At 36.6% G+C, this 18,617-nt stretch overlaps 1 protein-coding gene across 1 annotated transcript in view; it reads left to right on the top strand.

Moving 5' to 3' along the window:
* The window catches only part of LOC136882155 (protein kinase C, brain isozyme), a 490,637-nt gene extending 474,934 nt beyond the window's left edge, over window positions 1–15,703 (top strand). Inside the window, exon 15 of the mRNA XM_067154703.2 lies at window positions 6,992–15,703. The gene's annotated coding sequence lies outside the window, so the exon portion shown is untranslated. The remainder of the gene's footprint in view (window positions 1–6,991) is intronic.
* Window positions 15,704–18,617: the final 2,914 nt, after the last annotated feature.

The raw sequence follows: 18,617 nt of genomic DNA, 5'->3' as shown, positions 1-18,617 counted from the left end.
AAGAGAATTAATGCAATCCCTGCATTGACTGTGGGTCAATAAAAGCAATAGCATAAGACTGTTACGGTGAAAATAAAGGTTAACCCTAGAATCATAAAGTCCCTTCAGTGTAACACGAATCATAAACTTTCGTCTGTCAGACTACCAAAAAGAAAAGCACTTTAATATGTATAAACCCAACATTTTACACAAAATACAGAATATTATACTTAAAACTACCACACGTAGTGATGACAATACACTCTGGTCAGTTTCTCTTCAATAGGCACATTCAATGCACTGTTTTGCCTGGTGATCAAGACAAGTGCCTTCGGCATGTCTTACAAAAGAATCGGGTCATTCTTCATTTATTTGATGGACAAAATGCACAAATTATTCTTCCTTCAGCAGTACCTGATTGAGGCTCTTCAGGAATGCCATCTTTTCCAAGAATTTAAGCGATGGTCCTCTTCAGGCTGCGCCTCAAAGTTGGTGTCTGAAGTCTCTCTTGCAGCTTTGGAGCCATTAGCATTTCGGATATATCCTTTGCAAACTCTCGCCTTGAAAGCGGCTTTTGGCCTTTTTCAACCATCTTATGCACATAAATAATGTATCCATTGACAAGTGATGTATTAATCATACAATAAAAGATACACACATTGGCCATCTTCTCGTTTTTCTTGAAGAGGACATCAGTGTTGACATTTCATCGAAAGTGTCCACAGCACCTTTAGTCCCACTGTAGTCTTCCGCCATATCTGGTTTCTCACTGGCTGCTATTGTTCCTACTTCATGGCATGTAGAAAGGAGGATTACTTTCTTGTTTGATTTTCCTTTATAGGATTCCATTGCTTTTATACTATTATAACAAAACATGGAGGACCCAAGCTTTCTTACTTTGACTGTTTTCATCTCTGGCGGTATCTGTGGCTTGTCTATTCTCATTGTTCCAATGATTGTCAGGTTATTGTCGCAATGCAGATAATTAGCCAGATGAATTGAGGTGAACCAATTGTCGGTCATAATATTTCTGTTTGATCCATGTATTGCCCGGGTAATTTCATTCACGAAATACAGTACATTACCACTAATGTCTCCTGAAGAGAGTGGTTCTCTGTCTAATTCAGAAAGAACTGCTGCTATCAATTCATCATCGTGCGCTAGATTTTCCATTTCAGTATCCTATTAAGCTTACGTATTACGTACAAAAAACATTACTGTAATAAACCAAATATTCACACTATTTACAGCTATGTACAAATCACGAATACTTTCACAAATCATAAACTTTTGTCTCTCAGACGATGGTCATGTCGCAGTGAACAAACAACTGGACCTTTATGCTTGAAATCAAGGTCAGCATTTATTGTTGATAGCTGGGGAAGATTAGATGGAGGGGAAGAGCACAGTTCATTAGCGTCTGGAAATTCCCGCGGAAACTACAGGGGTGCGTAGTCTGGGAGACGAAAGTTTATGATTCTAGGGTTAATCATTATAACAAGGGGCACTACACACAAAAGCAAGTCACTCCTTATAGTTTCTGCAACAGTGATACTCATGGTAGAAATGTTAAAAGTACAAAGCAGTTCTACACCAACCACACCTAAGAAAGCAAGGTTAAGGGCAAATGGAACATTTTAAGTCACCGCTGTAAAAACAATATTGCACAGGATGCTCAAAGGCTCCCAGGTTTTTGGAAAAGTTTTGACTTCAGTACCGGGCATGTTGCCACATGGGATGAAAACGAGGAGATGATAGTTAGTGGTACGTTAGTGTCAGATAATCTTCGTACAAAGCCTTTCCATACTCTAAACTGTATACATCTAGTGGTTGACACTAAGCTGCGGCACCACGAGGTATCATAATCAGCTGTACGGTATCTTCATTTTGAGTAGATTTATGTCCAGAAAAGCCATCCAGAATAAGCACAACTTTAATGGACTGTGTATATTGCTTGAATACGCTATTGTGCCATACATTCATTTGTATAGATCTCATTTTTCAGGATTTAGTGGAACCAACTTCCATATTTTCATGTGAAAACAGGTTCTTTTTCACAGTCTTATGAAACACACCTTTAGACTCTCTTAATGTAATGCATAAAGACCCCATAAGTTCTGCCACCTGCAGTAATTCTTGGCAATATCGTGTAACTGTGGGTGGTGGACACAACAGATTGCACTGTGGCGGTAACTGACTTTTCCCCTTTTAAAGTCAATGTCCTTCCCGTACACAACTCCAGGCTGAACCCATTCTGATCACTGTTACAAGGCATGTTTTTGGGGCTGCAGAACTCTAAAACAGATCTAACTTCTACAAATATTTCTACTGCTGTCATGGTTTCTACTTCTTTGTTGGTCTGCTTTTTCGTCACTAAAGATGTTATTTTCCATGACAATACCATTGCTCTTCTTGAAGTTACGTACCCACTAGTGGCATGCTTTAAACCCTGGGCATTGTTCTTCATGAAGGACTTGCATAGCCCACTGCTGGATGGTCACATCATGAATTATATAATTATTTTGATGGGCAAAATTGATGTGGGTATTTTTCTGTAAGTACATGCTATTTCTCTCAGTTTGTTGCAGCAGCCATCCCACTGTTCATTACATGCTTTTCCCCCAAATATAATTTTTTTTTGCTTTTGGCACGATGGAACTTTAGTTTCACTGACAAAAACTAAAGCGGGCCCCCGCTTACCACTTCTTCAATATTGATCAGCCTTCCTTTTTAAGCATATGTCAACGTGGTCTCAAATCAGCTGTTGGATAGTGCGAGTTGCGGATAGGGTATGGAGTAACGGCCTGTAGACAAGTGAACCGAGCACTCGCTGCAGTCCTGCATAACTAAGCACGCCATTTCAAACATGCGAACTTTAACGCTTTGTCTAGGTTGCATTAAATTAATTTCCAAAAGAAATGTTTTGGCCATTGTGTTATTAATGGCTCATTTAACGTGTGTGCAAAATATACGTAATATCTGCGATTCCCCGGTTCACACCCTTCCCTTGTAAGAGAAAGAATTTCTGGATTAAAGAAAATTAAAAAGGATGATCGCAACATGATTTAGCGAATCATTTTAATTGCGGGAAAAGCCAGTTTTAAAATACAGTTGCAAATCATGACTGTTACATGAAGGAATGAGAGAAAAATGTTAAGAAAGACCAAGAAAAGACTGTGGCAACCATATGAAGGTGTAAATGATGCTGTGTGCGAGTGGTTTAACCGCGCTCATGCCAAGGGATTTCATTAATGGAATACATGAGGGAGGAGAATTCTTGTTCCTGTACATATACTATAGATTACATCTGATATGATTTGTAAATAACATTCTAAATACTGTGCCATATTGTTCACTAAAGTATTGTACTGTAGTGTAGTTGTAATTATGCACAGTGCTTGTGTTTACATTAAGACAATCATAATTCATTACGTCATATTGTATTGCTATGTGCATTATACTGTAGTTGGTAACAGTAGTTTGACATTCCCGTTTAAGAATACCACCCCCTCGAAAAGACCAGTTTTGTGGGGTTTTATCGTCTGGTCAGCTTGAAGGGGTTTCACTGTATTAGGTTGGCTGAAAAATATTTTATTTCGTGCTATGTTGAATTTCAGTGGTTTATTTACTTCAGAATATTGTGGAAAGTGGAGCTTCATGGAATATTGTAGTTAGTTACTGCAATCAACTTCTACCAGCATAAATACATCAGCAGTTAGCTGTGCACTTCCCCATCCCACTCTTCCTGCATACTACTTAGTATAAAACATTTTCGATGCTAAGCAGCGTTAGCGTAGTAATGCCCGATTGAACACACTAGTCAGAGTGCAAGAAATTGTATTCTCCTTCAAGCCCCTGATGTTATCAGCAAAAATTTTACAAAACAAATTACATTACTAGATTCTGGAAAAAGTATTTATTTCAATGATTTAATTATATTTTTGTAAATCACTTTTAATAATTTGAAATAGAAAAACAAGAACCAGAAGATTTAAATCAGACAATTGTGTATTGGATTGTTGCGTTTAAAGTTTGTGAAATGTGTGAAATTGTCTGCAGAACGCTGTATCTATCATTAATCTGTATCAGTTTTATTAAAATATTAACATCATTTTCTTCCCTCTGCATAAATGTATACACGTTACTTGCTAGTTCGCTATTTTGTCCTTATAACACTCTACCTTCGACTTTCATAGAAACACCAGCCATTTCATTAGCATTAGGTGAAGGAACCAAACTAAACATGTAATTTCGCCTGTGTCCGAGAACGTACTGTCGTGCGTGTCAATGTTCACAGACAGACACGCATGTGGCGCAGTTCTTGCACCGTGTGTCACACCTCTCCCACTGCTGCGTGCTCAAACAACCAAGTGCACAACCAGCTACCGGTATCTGTACATACTTGCCATATAGTTACACTGTGTAATGTGGACTAGTCAGCACATGTGCTGACATGATTCTTTAACTGTCAGAACTAATGCAGGATGAAAATAATTAGAAAATACCTGAGAAAGAAGTCTAATTATTTTAGTTTATGAATGTTATGAACAGGTGTAAAAACATTTATGTTAAAATTCTGTTGAAATGTTTGAGCTTATGTTCATGATGTACTCGTGTTGTGCTTCCACTCTCCTCACTGTCCAGCTAGGATCTGATAGAATCTCATGATGTTCTTTCAAGAATGAAATAGGTCTTTCTGTTTATGTTTTCTTTTTCAGGTATTTTCTAATTTTTATAAATCCTGCATTAATCTTGACAGACAGATACACTTCACAGTTATAGAAATTTCATGGTTGGTGTCAACAATTTGAATGGTGGACCCTGAAATGAAGATGAATTGTCAACACGGTAGGAAATAAAATATTGTACATGACATGGGCAAAAGTAATATAATAGAGTTTGAGGGATGTTGCACCATTCAACACAATGTGAAATATTTGAAATTTATTAAGTGAAGACCGGTTTCGACACCCTTGAAGTCATCGTCAGTTTTTGTAGATAATTAAATCAATGAGAATCTGATAACAATCATCATGGGGATTGTCTACATACATCTCCATAGGTTGACAAAAAATCATGACCAAATTATACATACAATGGCAATTGCCTGAACACTTATCAATAGGTTGTCCTAAAACATAATGACAAATTATGTACACAATGACATGAAACACGTGGCACTTTAAGAAAGATCTTGGATCTGGGTTGACATGTTCTCAAGTTGATTGTAACAAGACTTACAATTCTATTCGGTGTTCTACAAACACACAGCAGTATACTTTTAACCCAGGTCCAAGATCGTTCTTGAAGTGCCACGTGTAGGACAACCTATTGATAAGTATTTAGGCAATTGCCATTGTGTGTATAATTTAGTCATGATTTTTTTGTCAACCTATGGAGATGTATGTAGGCAATCCCCATGATAATTGTTATCAGATTCCCATTGATTTAATTATCTACAAAAACTGACGATGACTCCAAGGGTGTCGAAACTGGTCTTCACTTAATAAATTTCAAATATTTTACATTGTGTTGAATGGTGGAACATCCCTCAAACTCTATTATATTAGTTATATGTCAACACGGAAATGAAAATCATAACCTATGATGGGCAAAAGGGTTTCACATATTCATTTCAAAATTCTGTCTGAGACTTCTTGTATGGAAAGCATAACTATTCATTCATCTTTTAATAATTGATAGACAACTAATAAGTTGTATTTTTGGTTAATATTATTTCTAAGAAAACTAGCATTTGCAAAGACTGAAGTGGTGTCGACAGCAACAAAACTTAGAAGATTGAATGTTGGCTCATACAAAATTGGAACAGTTCTATCTTACGATCTATATTCTCCCAGGATGGTAATATAGTAAGTGGAATTGAATTAAGGTGTAGCAAAGCTGCTGAGTTATCTTGCTGTTGTGATTGATTGACTGTATTCTGTAAGAAAGAAGCAATTTCTCGTATGAAACTATCTTGGGAGAAAAAGCTGGCTACACTCAGGACATGTTGTTCGTAAGTTAGAAGTAACAGACGTGAAAGTAACAAGAATGATTGCTGGTACAAACAGGTGGAAACAATGGAAGGAGGGTACTCAGAATGAGTAGATAAAGGCCAGGTTAGGAATGAAGCTTTGCACATAAATCAGCTTCAGTGGTGGGGTCATGTGAGGAGAATAGGTAATGAATAATAATAACTCAGCCACAAAGGGTAAGAAATGTAAAGGAAGATCAAGGAGGCAATTGTTAGACTCAATTTTTAATTATTTAATGATAAGAGCTGTGGAACTAATCATGTTTGTAGTTTAGTTTGAAGGGGCCGAACATCTAAGGTTGGCCCTGGAACTAATCAAAGCCCTTGAGCTAGTTGTAAATAGAGGATTGTAGAGGGACTTAGTTAATTCATGGACTCTTGCAGACTAAATGCTAAAAGGCATAACAGTCTATAATGAAGATGTCCATATATGATATTGAAAGGGCACGCAGTAAATGACGAAGTTGCTTAGAATCGAGATCTCGTACATAAAAGAAAAGGAATAAAAAAAAAAACAATTTTACAGGAGAGTGAAAATACTGTCCTATGGTTGGTTGGAAAATGAAAAAAATGAAAAAAAAAGATTGAACAAGTTACAAATTATGAATTAACTTTGATAGCAATGATTGATATGTACAATTTTTTTTAAATTTAAGATTTTCACTTTTCACTTACAAGGGATCTCTAGACAAGTTTCCTATTATACAAGATGCCAGTGTTGTTTCATTTTAAACAGTTCTATTGTATATTTCATCACGGCCTCCACAGATTGACCCAAAGCTTCACGTAGCCGCAACAAAATAATCGTCGCCATAAGACCTATCTGTGTCGGTGCGACCGAAAGCAAATAGAAAAAAAAAAAAACTAATAATTTAGAAAAATTTCAGATATGAGGTTTTCTTCTATTTGTACAACTCAGTAAATGTTATTCAAAGAAAAGATGATTTTATCTAACCAAATTCCTGTTTTTCCCACTAGACTGACTCTGAAGGAAGTACGACCACGGAAAGAAGCTGGAGAAAGCTTGTCAGAGCAAACGGACTCCTGCACAGCGGAATGAGCCAGCTTGTCATTGTTCATCGTATGTAGCAATGTGAATCTCTTGATTTTCCTGCTGGCATCATCGCCATTGTCTACTTCTATCTACTGCTCGACCCAGTCCTCTCAAGTAGCTTGCTTGGACAGGCCAGAAAGCAATAACCAAAATAGGGCCGATTATTTTATTAATAAATATGAACAATCATGAGAGATGCCGATTATACAACTTCTCTTTAAATAATAATAACAATTTTTTGTCATTAGTAGGAAATAACGTTGTTATCTTAGTTGTAGGTCATTTTAGCTTTTAATGTTCTGAGTAGGGCATTACAGTATAGGAAAGAACATAGTTTATTTCATAACCAGACCAAGATCAATTCTGTAGATTTATTTCAAAGAAATCTTTTCCGCTCTTAACCTCTCAGCATGGAAGAACCTTTGCTCTGCTGATGGCCTGTTTAATGAGAAGGAAAGAGAATATTTTGCTAGAAATGTACACGATCAATTCATTTGGTCAAAGTAGACATACATTTTCGATATGTTGTGATCAGATATCAACTTCTCTTTAGCTTCTTCTGAGGATCAGTGGTAGAGTGTCAGCCTCTAATATCCCAAGATCATAGGTTTAAATCCTCTTGTGGGGCAGAAAAAAGTCTATTCAATAATCCATGTCATACGATGTTGGGATGAAAAGGATCTTTGGTGACACATTTGGTGTTTTCCCAGCAAAATTAAATAAAAAGCAACCATACATTGCCAAATAAAAGTCTAATTAATAGCCTGCACATTGTAACAGAAGCCATATGATTATTATTAGTCTATATCAATTATTAGCTGGCCCTGTGGTCTAGGGGTAACAAGCTGCCTCTTATCCGGAGGCCCCAAGTTCAATTTTCAACTAGGTCAGGTATTTTTATCTGGATCTGAGGGACAGTTTGAGGTCCACTCAGAACAACTGAGGAGATCTTTGACAGTGAGAGAGCAACCCCATGATAGAAAGCCAAAGATGTTCATCACAACGACCTCACTTCAAACTTGAAATCTGCAGGCCTTCGGGCTAAGCAACGGTCACTTGGTAGGTCAAGGGCAATCAGGATTGTAGCACTATGCGTTTTAATTGGACACGTCAATTATTGACACAATCTAAGAACAGTGGTCAAAAAAAGAAAGACATGTTATCATGTTGCAATAACTCCTGAAATGTGTCAGTACGTTTACTGACCATCTAACAGGTGGAGTAGCAAACATACAGGTGCAACCGAAAGGTTAAATGTCTTGTATGACATGTAACAAATTTATTCTGTTTGGGAAAGGTTTAACAGATCTTTGTAATGATTGAAGAAATGGCCTCTCCAGATTGAAGTATAAAGCGTTCTTCTTATTAATACGTCTCCTACAGAGAGACCATAAAGAACTCCACGCCGAGTGGTTAACGGAAATAACAAAAAAAAGAACAATACTCTTTTCCTCTCTGACTGTGGAACTACCTATAATCTAACAACGCAGGATCTGATTGATGCTATGTCTTATGCTCGACTCAGATGAATGTTGGCAACTTCTGTGATGTCGTATTAATAATGTTTCTTTAAAAAAAGATTTTTTCCAAGACAATATGTATTATAATAATATTAATAATAAATAATAATTATAAGAATATATCTGACCTATTTCTCTTGTTGGTAGACTTTAAAGAAAATATAAGATGGTTTCATACAAAATATGACATATCTAACATTCCATTACATTAGGATATTATATAAATACTGATTCATGAATTCTCATTGTTATGTAATTATCCTGTTATTATTCTATTTATTGTATTTGTTTGTTTTCTTGACAATATTCTCACCCTACTTAAAAGTATAATTGAGGAGTCCCTGCAAGAAACCCGCTAACCCTAATAAGAGGTTTTATCCACTTCCTTCATGATTGACATGTTATTCCTTACTACATGCATACAAAATTAGAAATTTCTACTACTGATATAGGCTGCAGAGCTCACGATCATTTAGGGGGTTATTACATGCAGCCAGTAGATCGCATTAACGTTCTCTGGCTAGTGAGACAAGAATATTCATTCTTTTAGAAATTAAATTAAATTTACATTTATAAAATATTAGCTGAAGTATCTAGGAACCATTTTAGCTCATTTCTTTTACATATTAAATTTTCACTTGTAAAATATTAATTGAAGCTACCTTGTATCATTTTATTTAAATTATTTTAAATATTAAAGTAAACTTATGTTTGTAAAATATTATTCTGAAGTAATTGAAATATATTTAAAATATTGAAATTTGCATTTGTAAAGTATTAATCGAATTAGTGTGGAACCATCTTATTTCATATCAATGCGAGAACTTTTTCTTTTTACATTTAAATTTGTTTTGTTTAATTCTCTGTCCAGTAAACCTAAAAAAAAAGTCTGAAATGATTAATTGAAGAATTTTATTGATCTCTACGAAAGATCTCCTTAACTCCCCCATCATAATTCATTAATATCTTTTAGAAATTAAAACAGAAAAAAAAACAATATTTGTGCCATTATCTTCCCTGTCATTTTCTTTAAATATGTTACTAATTTGAGAGTTCTAGCACACCTTCATATAATATATTTTTGTACCTCAAAACTTGAACTGTTCAGGGTTAGGAGTTTATTGCTGAGAGCTCCTCAATTGTTCCTTTTGTAAATTATTATTGGGGGGGAGGGGGAGTGTAAAGAAAAAGAAGCAATTTCTGTGTGTTACAGAATAACTTACTGTTTCTATCCTTTGTTGTTGTTTTTAATAATGTATGATATTGTTGTTTGAATAATAATAATAATTTTAAATACTTGAGAAAGTAATAATACTACTTGAAGTAATTATTTCTTTTCGTGTGTAGCTCAGCGTTACTAACACTTCATGAACAGTACAAAAATGCCATAATATAATATACAGACTTTCTCTACTAACTTATGAAATAAATGTCTTATTCTTCTAGGTTTATTTTCTAACCTTCTTTTCTTCTTAATGTAAGAAAGAACCTCCAATATGGCCGATATTTAATTTTTGATTTATCTTAAGTGTCCATTAATATTATGATTTTGTTTCTCCAATTCTGCAAATATCATTCTAAAGTAATTGAAATATATCTACAGTATAAATCCTCATTATAGACTGTTCTGCCTTTCAAGCATTCAGTCTGTAAGCCTCTGTGAATTAACTAAGCACCTTCATAATACTCTATTTGTACTAGCTCTATGACCTTATTTAGTTCCACCCTTCATATTTAAATAATTAGAAACTGAGTCCAATTTTTCATCATCATCATTCTCTACATCTGTTCAGTTGAGGATGGCTCTCGATCATATGTCTCCATAAGAGCAGCTCTTTCAGTTCAGCGATTACCATGCCATTATCATCTTTTACCCTATCTAACCAACTTGATCTTGACCTTATGGTTCCTCCTTTGCCACCCTTTTTGGCTAAACCTGGTCGAAGATTCTCTTATTACTGATTCCCAACATTGTATTGTTGGGAGATGTTGCCAGTACCGAAGGCTCAAATGCATCAACCCTTCACCTGTCAGCTTTCTTCAGGGTCTGTATTCCTCAGCTGTAAATAGCTATAAGGATAATGATGGCTATGTCCAGTCCAAATTTGGTTCCCCCATTTATGCCATTGCTTTTCCTGATATTTTTCAAGCGTATTATTGTCTCCTTCCAATTACCAGCTGCGATTTGACCTTTGCAATCGTTTTGGAACTAAGAAAGATGAAGTCCTTAATCAGCTCTGTTTCTTCATAATTATTTTCAATCTTAACATATGTGATTTCTGCTTGCCATTTGTTTTACGCCACACTAACTTGAGAGATCTTATGGTGACTATGGTATACAAAGTGACTGTGGCCCTAATTAAGGCACAGCTGCATTGTTACTGCATCAAGTCTTTATGGTCCAGCACCATGGTTAGCTGGTTTGAGTCCCATTGGTGGAGAAACAAAAATGTCACCATAATGTAGGGAAGGTGGTGGCATATAATTTTTAATAACTAGATTGCATGCCAAAAGCCTGAGTTTAATTCTAAACCTCTTTGCAGTATTCACGTGGAGTAAGGGCATGTGATGCTGCTGATGGCAATTCGTCCATCAGATGGGGCTGTTAAGCCTAGAACAGTCCCATTGGAGCCATTCGACACAAGTAGGCATTGTGCTGAGTTTCAGCCTCTCCCTGTTTCACCACACCACCAGCACCACACACATGCCCAGATGCACAGGTTGTCCATGGGTGTCAAACAGGAAGACCTGTACTACAACTTGCTAGCAGCCACATACCATCATTCATCTCTCAGCCCAGCATTAGCCTGACGTGAAAATGGGAAACCAGAGAAAACACTCTTTAGGGCTGCTGCTGACGGTGGGTTTCAAACCACTATCTCCTGAACTGTGTAGCCAACTCTCTCAGTTGTCTTCTGCTATCACCATGATTTTAGTCTTCTTGATATTTAAGTGCAGCCCAATCCTCTCACATTCGTGTTATACCTTCCTGATCAAATATTCAAGGTCATGTTTGATTTCTGCCAACAAGATGGTATCGTCAGCATACCTGAGGCTGTTAATATTTCTACTACCAGTTTTCATACCCATCCTAGAACCAGCATTAAATGTGATATACAGACAGGAGCAATAATATGGGCCATACTGAAGGTTCTTTCTTACCTCACCTACAAGTATTATATTGAAAACAAGAAAAAGAAAAGAAGAAAACCTCTGGAAAGTGTGTTGTTTTATGTGTGTGTATATAATAAATATATCACAGTATATTATTACAAACTATTTTATCAGGTTTTAAAATATAGATCTGTGCTTTTTGTTTGTTTCTGTAAATCTTACTAAAACTGTACAGGATGCTCAAAACTTAATGTGCATCATTTTAAGAACATATTTTCCTTGTTCAATTCTACATTGATGTAACCCAGCATACCTTAGTGTAAATGACATGGCACAGACGAATCTAAATTTGGGAATTTTAGGATGATGATTCCTATCATAGAATAATAGAATAATAATATCATAGTAATAATCATAAAATATGGTATTCATCTGTTTTTATTATGAAAACTAGCGTAGTTGACAGGTCAGGTTTTTGTAATACTGTATATACTCAAATAATCCCTACACTCTAATTTTAGGAAGGGAAGTTTTAATAAAATGTGTGTTTCTATTGTAATTGTATTGTTTTGTTAAATATTAACGTAAATACTACAGTTCAGTAAATATGTTTGATACGGATTAGCAATTTGCAGCAGTAAATATGAACTTCTCTGGCATAAACCAGCAACAAATCTGTTGAAATACACAATCTTTCTCTCTCATCATTATACTCATGACTGAGTACCGTGACTCAAGGACTTTGTTGCTTTTCCTATTTGATGCCATTCTGTGCAATCTTGCATCTTCCAGACAGTAGTTCTCCATAGCAAGTTATTGAGGAGAGATCAGAAAGATCACCACTATCTTCTTCATAACTGGCTGGGAGATATTGTGCACTGCTATTTTTGCTATGAAAACTGAACTTATTTCATTCAAATTCATACAAAGGCTAGCCTTCCAACCTGTAATTTTTAACTCATTCGCTTTTGTTATAGCTTTCATCCGACACATTTCACTCATAACTGTATATCGAAACTCTTTCCAGCCACATTTTCGTAACCTGTAGGTTTGTCTATCTCAGACTATTAGAATTTGTACTAAGGTACATTGTGTTAAATCAATACACAATTAAACGAGGAATATGTCCTTACAATACGCGCATTACCTTATGACCAACCTGAACATAATTTTTACCAAATGTTTAAAACAAAACGAGTCATGCTCCGAGTGCAAGATGGTGCAGGCTATGTAGTATTTACTTAGAATTAAAGCTTGTTCCTGGTGTCGTGTCGACCTCCAGTTCCGGTTAGAATAAGCACCGTCTTGTACGAATGGTGGCAATATAATATATTCAGAACAATGTACATACCTCTGGTGCTATACTTAGAGCCATCTGTGCTATTATGTGAATTTTCCTCTTTCCATAATACTTTACTATGTATAATGGAGAACTTTTGAACTTTTTATAATATATTATTAAAAAAAGGAAATTTATTGTACTGAATGAGAATACTAATTGTATAAAGTGTGAGCTGACTGGGAATCTTGTCTGGATAGTAAGGTATGCCAGAACTTTGACTGTACCAGATTAAAGGTTTATACTGTCCATTGTAAATTTATCATCGTCCTCATTTATTGTCTTCCCATAAACCAGTGCAAGCTGGATTGGGGACAATCTCTCTTTTATTTGACCACTAATGAACTTCTGTACTGTCCCTTAGTTAGTCTATCAATGTTGTAATGTGTCTTTTGGAAACAGAGTTATAAGGCTGATAAAACAATGTTGTACTTCCTAGAACATGTCTCACACTGATGGACTGTAAATGTATAGTGTACTTCTTAAATCTGCAAACAAAATTATCTGCTTAACTGTGTATTACTAAACTTTTCCTCTTCTTTTCTGTCAGGGAATGCAATGTCTTCAACTGTTGAATAACCAAATCAGTTGAAGTAATGACAGATATTGAATTATTTTTATGAACAATGGAAATGAAACAACCATCCTGATTGAGATGCAGGGCAGTCTTGATGACTGATTGCTCATCACTACAAATGACACAGCTGAATCAACATAAACGAGCTGCCTACATTGTTTTTGGGTTTGGGCTAACTCCCATTATCTTCCAGATATTCCCGTTCTTGTTATGATCAAGGTGCATCAGACCAAATGCCCTACGAAGCATATGCGTCTCCACAATATGTTTAACAGAGCTGGCCAACATTCAGAATCACAGAGGGCAACTGGGCGTCTGATGCTCCTGTAAGCCTTGGCCTTCAGGTGGATGGGTATCCTACAATCAAAGAGGACTCTGCCGACATGCCTCAACTTCAGCCAGCTTGTGCTGATACAACTGCGGGCATCAGGTAGCACATCATTGTCTGAAGAGATTAGGAGATCCTGGTTACCCACATGGATGGTATTAGGGCATTGTACAACAAAAATATTATACATTATTTACATATATACTGTACTTGCATTTACTTTCAAGAACTGGAGCAAACCACACAAACATTAAATTAGCTCTATGGATGTTCAATTTGTCCAGCCACTGTACGGCCTGTATCGAAGTTCCCACAAAGTCTGCCAGTGATCCAGAGTACACTCTCCTCTGATATTCTACTACGATGTGGTGGATAGTTCAGTTCACTGCACCGCGGTCACAGTTGGAGGAAATTCACATACCCCACTTATAAAGCAGCGAACCACATCATTAATTGTTGGTTCAGATTCTGTTCAGGACTACCCAAGATCAAAACCAGCAGGAGGGTCTTTGTGTTCAATGATATCCACCTCTCGTTTGGACCTGTGCTGCTTCATTATAATTTCTGCTGATGAGCATCCCTGCCATCTGAACTGGTGGCTCTTGTATCCTACAGCAATGTCCTGATGGATAGGGAGAGCAGTGTTTGATGATATCCTTTAGTATCCTCTTAGTCCACCTCCTCCACCTCCGTAGTGTAACGGTTAGTTTTATTAGCCGCCATCCTCGGGGGAGGGGGGGTTCGATTCCTGGTACTGCCAGAGAGTTAAGAATGGCAGGAGGGCAGTTTGTGGTTCAAATGGTACACACAGCTCACCTCCATTGAGGGTGTGCCTGAAAATAGCTGCACCACCTCGGGATGAGAACACAAGTTTATTTACTAGTATCCTTTTGCCGGGTTGTTAAGCTGTCTTACTATTTGAAGTTCTATTTGACACAGCACAGGTCAGAAAAACATGGGAATTTTGGTTTGCACACAGTTTTACCAAGAATTTTTTAAGTTTATTCCAATGGATAATTTCACTAATTGCAATCCATCTGAGTGAGAAATGAACCATGGAGTTCAAAATGTTGTTATTGCTGCACAAACTCTGTCACTGTCTGCTTCTCCTACTTTCTATTTATGTCACCATCTTTGCCTTATTTTTCTGTGCCTTTTTTTTAACCCCTCAAGCCAGTATTTTACTGCGTGGTTCTACAAAAGCAGTACTTATCTCCTGAAAAGTGCCCTGATTTACATTATAGCATATAAACTAATAATATCTGAAAACTTTACCAATCATATTAAAAATTGTACGGAAATACTGTATTATTTATGGGTTTTCAGCAAGGACGTTCAGCCTTTTAAGAGTGGTTTCTTGGATTAATGCTCATCAGCTTATCTCAGTACATACATGCCATAAAAGTACAGAGGTATGCATTTGAGAATCAGCTGAATTCTCAGTCATATAAACAGTAAAAATCTATTTCTATATGGTGAAATAGGTGGAATTCACTTATGAAAACTGCAGCAATAAAATTGATGTATTTGAATTCTAACACCTTCCTAAAAAAAATCTAACTGAGACTGCCCTTTGGACGTGATTCAGAATGGTCAGCTATGTTAACTAATTCTCATGGATTGGTCTTCAATGCTGAATATTGTCTGTGGAGCATTCTCCTGGACAAGGACTGAACTACTATTTATCTTATTATTTTTGTATAGTTCTTAAGGTATCTGTATTTTAGTTAATAAATTTACAAACCAAATTCTATCATTTTTACTGTTGTTCTGTTACTGTGCTTGAAGATAGCCATCTATCCTTTGGCATTTCACCGATTGCATATTTGTGTAATTACTCTATCGTCTTCAAATAGAATGCATTGGATTACTTCGACGAACAGAAATGATATATGGAACACTCTGATGAAAATAAAATCCTTGTACATTCTGTAAATCCCCAAATAAAACAATATTTTAGTGAATGTGAAACAATGAATGCACTAACCTAACAGAAATTCAGACCCATGTATTGAATCTTTCAAGTATGCATGCCATTATCAGAATCTATTAATTGATTAAATTGTCATCAACTTTCTTTCCCTCAATGGCAAGTTACAAGGAAAAGAAATGTAAATACCAGTACACGAAGATCATTTCTTATACTGGTAAGTCATGGAAACTGAGTTATATCTTGCAGCAGTAGTGTAAATCCACTCTGTGTGTTCAAAGGCCACTAGAATGTGCTTTTCAATGCCCAGCACCACATTAGGTGAAGGTACAGGAGGAGTTAGTGACAAGAAGCAATCCAAAGATACATTCAGTATAAATTGTGTTATTATGGACAAAATGAACACAATATTTGTGTATCTCTAAGGCCTATCGTAACATTCAGAAATATGGATAGTATGTGTGGATAATTCCTGCACAGTTCATTGCCTATCTTCTTTTAAGCACTTTTCATAAATGGTCACCGACACTGCTGTGTGGGCGTATGTGAGACATCTACTCTTTGACATTTCAACTGTCGCTGTGCATGTATGTTTGACTCTGAGCTTTGCTGTATCAAACTACAATCACTTAGCTCCACATGACACTGATATGAATTTCTGCCTTGGCCAGCTGAGTTTTCACGTATGGCTGCTATCCAACTTTACTTACGTCCATCTAGGAATAAGGACGATAGCACATGAACATTTCTGTGCATGATTAACTGGCCATAAATGTCTGTAAAACGTGATCTATTGGTGGCATTCACTAGAGTGTGACCCAGATTTTGAAATTTATATACTGGATTTCTTGTGTTCCCACATCTTCAGAAGATTTAACACGGATGATATGAGTTATCAGATGACACTGCTTCCAATTATAGGAACTGTGAGATATACAATATTCAACATGGCGACTAAAGATCCTTGTTCCTTTCAAAGCAGTTACTTGTTCAATCAATATCAACGTTTTGGAAAGTATTGGAAGCATCTTAAGAAAGCTCCCTTCCTCACAGGGTTCCTTTTGACTGGATACAGGAAGAACTGGCATAGTGGCATGTCAGTAAAATACGGACAACATGGAACCACTACTCTCTGTGTTAAACAAGAAATTTGCAGGCAGGCTGCAACAAATGAACTGAGAAGCAAGTCAGAATCAGATTCCAAAAACCTACCACAATGTTAGTAACAGCATATTGATTGTGGTGGGGGAAGGTTTCTGAAGTGAATAACTCCTTCCAAGTAACGAATCACAAGGAGTTCTTCTGCTTACATTGCTCATTCTGGATGATACATTGAGTAGAAATTATAATGTAAACCTGGGTTCTATTTCTTTATAAGAATTAACTCAGTTTGAAAATTGAGTACAAATAGAAAAACCAAATCAGTGTCAAATCAAGTACAGAGAGAGGAACACACAATAGGATAAATACAATGGCAGTTCATTGTGGGAAGAGGGAGAAATAGAAAGAGGAGATAAACTTGAAAACACAAAAGAACAATCTCCACTTCTGAAAAATTGGAAGATGAAGAGAGAACCCACCTATCTTAAGAGTAAAGTGTCTTTTAGTGTTTTCATGTTTGTCCTCGTCTACTCTTTCTGTTGTTCTCTCTTCTCACACCAACGTGTCAATGAGTTACCCTTTTATGGGTTCCTTTTAATTTTCCTATCTTTCTGTAAACAACTTCCATTTTAAAATTGTTTATAAAAGACTAATTACTTTAGTTCATGGAGTGAAGCAAAGGTGGAAATAAAGACCAATGGAGGAGACTGTATCAGTTCGTTCACCACAAATATAAACCTTATTCTGCTTTTGCCTCCCTTGTTTGTTGTGATCATCTGCCTATCTCATCCTACACCTTCAGCATCAAGGCTAAAGATCTATTAAGTACGTATATTGCCACACCCCTGGTAAAGTTAAGAGGCAACAATAAACTTATGGATGCCGAGAAGTGCTAGATCAAGACCTGAAAGTGATGCAAAAGATCTCAACCATGATGACTACAGTTTTTAAAGATGCAAAATTTGTGCTTGTCCTGCTTGTGTTTTATGTTGGTCCTTATTTAATTTTTCTATTGATCTCTCCTGTGGGCTCAGGTGGCAGTGCGCAAGCTGCTCACCACTGGGCTCCGTGGTTCAAATCCTGGTCACTTCATGTGAGATTTGTGCTGGACAAAGTGGAGGCAGGATACTCTGGTTCTCCTTGTCATCTTTTATTCCAGCAACAATCTCCAATATCATCTTATATGTTAATCATTAACCATTGGGCCAGAGGAGTGCAACAGGCTTTGTCATCATAGGTTATATCATAGGTTATAAATCACAATTCCTATCCTCGCCACTAGATAGGGGCTTCATTCATCCGTTCCTGACCCATTCTAGTGACTGGAAACAGGCTGTGGATTTTCATTTTCATTGCTCTCTCCTTCCACAGTAACCTACTTGTATTTGTGTTTCTATCCCCTTTCCTAGTGCCCTGTCTTTGACATATATTCAAGCACTCTGTTGTTCCATTTCCATTTTATATACTCGCATACAGGATGTAATGAAGTCCGACTCCTTGGCTGAATGGTCAGCATTGAGGCCTTTGGTTTAGAGAGTCCCAGGTTCGATTCCCGGCTGGGTCGGGGATTTAATCACGTTTGATTAATTCTTCTGGCTCGGGGACTGGGTGTTTGTGTTTGTTCCAGGACTTTCCTCTTCA

The sequence above is a fragment of the Anabrus simplex genome, chromosome 10, assembly GCF_040414725.1.
Source record: "Anabrus simplex isolate iqAnaSimp1 chromosome 10, ASM4041472v1, whole genome shotgun sequence".
NCBI lineage: Eukaryota > Metazoa > Arthropoda > Insecta > Orthoptera > Tettigoniidae > Anabrus > Anabrus simplex.
The sequence above is the reverse complement of the archived record's forward strand: the minus strand, read 5'-3'. Positions and strand labels throughout refer to the sequence as shown.